Source organism: Diospyros lotus, chromosome 13 (assembly GCF_014633365.1).
Source record: "Diospyros lotus cultivar Yz01 chromosome 13, ASM1463336v1, whole genome shotgun sequence".
Lineage (NCBI taxonomy): Eukaryota > Viridiplantae > Streptophyta > Magnoliopsida > Ericales > Ebenaceae > Diospyros > Diospyros lotus.
In genome coordinates, this window is record NC_068350.1 from 19,204,204 (window position 1) to 19,209,807 (window position 5,604).

Sequence of the window (5,604 nt, forward strand, 5' to 3'; positions counted from 1 at the left end):
GGGAGGTGGTAAGAAGAAAGGTAGAAGTAGGTCTAAGTCCAATGGCAAAGGTAACCTCATATGACCCTAGTGAAGTTAATGCTACACTTAGGGCATTACATCAAAGATTGTTATGCCGAGAAAGGCAAACAAAAAGAAAAATTAAAAGATTAAGAAGAAGCAAATGCAGTAACCTCATATGACCCTAGTGAAGTTTACATGCTTTTAGATTCTGACACTACTGAAATTAATGTTACACTTAGGGCACATAGACAAGAATGGATTCTTGACTCAGGTGCATCATTCCATGTCACATCCCAAAGACATTGGTTTGAAAATATGCACGAATTCGTGGGTGGTCATCCCATAGTTTGCAATAATATAGCATATAAGGTTGTAGGGATTGGAGACATCACTCTTAAGTTAGACACTGGCTGTGTCTTAAAGTTCAGAGATGTTAGATTCATCCCCGAAATGGCTAGAAACTTAATTTCAGTAGGAGAGTTAGAAAATAATGGGTTTACAGGGAAGATAGAAAATGAAATGATAAAAATGATTAAAGGAGCTATGGTGGTGTGTAAGGGAGTTAGAAGAAATGGGATATATGCCTTAATTGCCAAGGTAGTGAGTAGCTCAGGCTCTCACATTGACTCAATCAATGTGTTAGCCCATGTAAGTGTTAAAGGGCTTAAGTTCCTAAATGATAAGGGGGTCTTTGGTAAGGATTGTGTGTTCGATATCCCCTTTTGTGACCATTGCGTGTTAGGTAAACACCACAGGTTATCCTTCTTCTCAAATGTGCATAGAGCCTCAAGGGATTTAGAGTATATCCATTCAGACTTATGGGGACCAGCTACAAATCCCATTTTTGGTGGGAATAGATATTTTTTGTCCATCATAGATGATTTATATAGGAAAGTGTGGGTCTTTCTCTTAAAAGACAAAACAGAAACCTTTAAAAGTTTTAAAAATTGGAAAACTCAAATAGAGAATCAAACTGGCAAGACAAAAAAATATCTTAGAACAAAGAATGGTCTAGAGTTTTGCAACAAAGATTTTGATGATCTGTGTAATGAATGTGGTGTGACAAGGCATAAGACTGTCCCTCACACCCTATAGCAAAATGGGGTGGTTGAGAGGATGAATAGGACCCTCCTAGATAAGATTAGGTGTATGATGATTAGTTCTAATATACCTAAATCCTTTTAGGGTGAAGCAGTGATGACTGCTTGTTACTTGGTTAACTTAACCCCATCAGTTACATTGAAGGGTGACATTTCCTATGAGAAATGGCATGAAAAATGTGCCGACTATTCAATCCTTAGAACTTTTGGCTATGCTGCCTATTCTCATCAGAATGAAGGCAAATTAGAACCTAGAGTAAGAAAATGTGTTTTCTTAGGATACCCTAAAGGAGTAAAGGGTTATAGGCTTTGGGATAGAAGTCAAAAGGGAGTGAAAATAATTATAAGTAGAAATGTCACCTCCAATGAATTAGAAATGCCTTGTTTACAATCAAATAGTGATAAGCAACAAGATAGCGAGGGTGAGGATTCCCTAGAAGAGTCTAGGAATATTAGCACCAACATTCCCACCACCTCAAGTGAGGTGGAGAATCAAAACCAGTCTGAAGAAAATGAGGAGAATGAGATAATAGAAAAAGAACAACCTCCCATAGACCAACCACCGCTATCTAACTAGCAATTAGCTTGAGATAGGGATAGGAGATCTTGTAGGATTTCTCAAATGCTAGAATCAGATTTTATTTAGCCTTTGCTAGTTATCAAGATCTAGCTGACAAAGAGCCAAAAACATATGAAGAAGCCATTAAAAGTGAGCATTCTAAAAATTGGATAGAAGCAATGTGAAAGGAGATGAGTTCCCTAAATAAAAACCATACATGGGAGTTAGTACCTAGACCAAAAGACAAGTCCATTGTGGGTTGGAAGTGGATCTTTAAGGTTAAGGAAGGTATATGTGAAAAAGCCCCATAAGATTTAAGGCTAGGTTAGTAGCCAAAGGTTTCGCACAAAAGGAAGGGGTAGATTACAATGAGACTTTTTCATCGGTTGTTAAGTATACCACCATACTTGTCATGCTTGCATTTGCTACATATTTTGACTGGGAACTTGAACAACTAGATGTTAAAACAGGTTTTTTGCATGGCAACTTAGAAGAAAAAATCTACATGTTTCAACCCAAAGGTTTTGAAGAAAAGAGAAAACCAGATCTTGTGTGTTTCTTGAAAAAATCATTATATGGTTTAAAGCAATCTCCTAGGCAATGGTATAAATGTTTTGATTATTTTGTTAAATCAATGGTTTTAAAAGAAGTGATTTTGATAATTGCCTATATTTTCAGCATAAAGATAAAGATGACTGTGTGTTCCTTTTACTTTATGTTGATGATATGCTTCTTATTGGCCCTGATGTTAAAAAGATGAATAGCATAAAATTTGCTTTAGGTAGAGAATTTGACATGAAAGACCTAGGTATGGCTAAGAGGATCCTAGGTATGGAGATTGTAAGAGATAAGTCAAATTCCATGTTATTTTTGCATCAAACTTCATGTGTTAAAAATCCTAAAAAGATTTAGCATGCATGAAAGCAAATTGGAATCTTTACCCTTAGGAGCCCATTTGATATTATTAAGAGAAAAATCTCCAACTAATGAAGAAGAAGAGGAGTACATGAGTAAAGTCCCCTATTCTAATGCAATAGGATTGGTTTTGTACCTCATGGTGTGTACTAGACCAGACCTAGCCCATGTAGTTAGCATCGTAAGTAGATTTATGACAAACCCAGGTCCTGTCCATTGGGAAGCATTGAAATGGTTGCTTAGGTATTTGAGAGGTATATTCAATGTAGGTTTAGTGTATAAGCATCATTCAAAAAAAGTAAGTCTAATGGGTTTTACAGATTCAGACTATACAGGTGATAAAGATAATAGAAAATCAACATCATCCTATGTGTTTACTTTATGTAACTCATGCATTAGTTGGAAGTCTCAACTCCAACACATTATTGCTTTGTCTAGAACTGAATCTGAATATATAGCTGCTACATAAGCTATTAATGAAGCTTTGTGGCTTAAAGGACTGCTTAATGAACTGTGTGTTCTAACAGAAAATGTCATTGTTTTTTCTAATAGTCAGTCAGCTATTCATTTGTGTAAAAACCCTATTTTTCACTAGTGCACTAAACACATTGATGTGAGATTTCACTTTATTCATGATATTATAACTCAAGATGCTATTAGATTTGAAAAAGTGCTTTCAGATTTCAACCCCTCTAATATGGGAACAAAAGTGCTTACTATGGAAAAATTCAGAAGGTGCCTAGACCTTCTAAGCATTGGTAAAATTACGTGAGAATTGATAATGTTTTCTTACTCATATGCCTATTGATCATTATTATGCTTTTGAAGCATGTTTTGTTACTGCATGTGTGTGCTGGCCTTATTAGGAATCAAGGTGGAGATTTGTTGTTTTTTGTTTCCTAATAAGGCCCGAGGCTATGACGATTTTTTCGGGTGGGTTTTATCTTCATAGGTTTCTGCCTGGGATTGAAGAACCCAAGACCATCACCACTTTTAGGCAGCCCATTTTAAAAGTCGAGCCATAAGCCCACTCCCCACTTTAGAGGAGAAATAGGCCTCGGCCCATTTGCTCAAGTGGGGGGAAGCCCACTCATCTTAACTCATTAACCCTCATATAAAATGACACTCTTTGGCCCTTCTCTTAGCATCTCCTTCTCTCATGGCCAAACCCTAGCCGAATTTTCTTCTTTTTTTTCAGCTTCTTAAGCAGCATATATATAGAGTTAAAACCCTAGACATGCCATAAAAAAAACCCTAAAAACTTTAGGCTCGACCCTTAATCACATTGGGCTGATTCTCTCTTTTTAATTATGGAATGGGCTCGATCTAAGTGGTGACCCCTTAGGTCCACCATTATACTAGATGTAGGGCCAATTAAATTGGCTATCTCAAGGCCCAATTTATTAGATTAATTAAACTTATGGGCTTCTTAATTAACACATCTCATGGGCTTCTTAATTAAACTATTTAATTAATAGTTTTAGAATTAATCAAATTAATTCTAAAACCCTACATATCATGGTTAATGTCTAGCAACATGCCATGAATACCTAGCCAACTATGAAAAATGGACCTTTTCAATTGCAATTACCGTGTAGTAAAATCCTTCCATCAATCTATGTCCCGATTGAATTTAGGGTATGGTTTTATGACGAAACCCTAATCATTCAATAATTATGTATCCATTCCAGATTTATGACTTGATAGGTGAAATCAAAACACCTTTTGATTTCCACCTCACCTTGGCCAAGGATTTACTCAGTCATGAAATCATCGGAATACATAGGACATCCTCTCATCTTAATGATAAGTGATGAATCCTATTTCGACATTCACAAGCCTTCATATATGATAAGGCCACGCCCAGTGCCAGTTTGTTAATGACTTCATTAGAATCCAAAAAAATACCAAAGCGTAACCAGTCAAATATAAGACTACCATGATGTCTCAAGTCTAAGGATCAATTTGCACTATTGCAACATAGGAATTCCAATTCGACATTAAACAATAACCATTAGGAATTCTGTAGCAGGTCAGTTCAGTGTACTTATTCTTATAATAAGCACCCACATATATGCACTAGTGTTCACACACCAATGTCCATGAAACAAGATATTCTCCTAATTGAGCATGCATCATATGTGCTAATCTATCTGAGTTATTAGTGTCCAATCCTAATAACTCTACGACTAGGAACATTTAAGATCAAGGCTTATAAGAAATATGTTTCACGATCGCCATCTCTATGCACAACCATATTCCATGAGCCTACGATTTGATTGGAGATAAAGAGTCTAATGTAAAGTATCATCAATTACATAAAAATATAATTGGCTTGTGGGGCATAACTCTAACACTTTGGAGGAGAAGTAGGCCTCGACCCATTTGCTCAAGTGGGGGGAAGCCCACTCATCTTAACCCATTAGCCCTTATATAAAATGGCACTCTTTGGCCCTTCTCTTGGCGTCTCCTTCTCTCATAGCCGAACCCTAGCCTCTCTCTCTCTCTTTCTCTCTCGTGTTTCCTTTCTTGGCCGATAGCTCCATCTCTCTTCCTTTGTTCATCCGATCGTGATGGGAGTCTTCTTGCCTTCTATGGTTGATCCTTCCTTCCTTGTGAGCGATCGCCTTTCCTTATGTGCGAAAGGCGGTCCACTAATATCGCTTGAAGTCATTACATATTTGTGACCAGGGTCTCATTTTCGATGTAAATTGTTCTCTCTTTGCTTTATGCTTCTACCCTTCGTCTTTGTGACCAATCTACCTTCTGTGGTAACCTATTATGAGTGGTTTTGATTACTTAGGTGAGAGAGGTTTTCGTTAAGTTTGGCTGAGAGGTGTTGGGGCTTTTTGGGCTTACGATTTGAGAGCTTCGTTTGTGGCTTGTGGTTCCTATTCATTGGCGTTACCAAAAGTGGTGACTGGTTCTTTTAGATCTGAGCCTTAAACGTTATTAAATAGGGAGTTTTCATTTATGTTTCTTGTGTTCTTTATTTTGATTTATATCCAGTTCGATATATTGGACTAA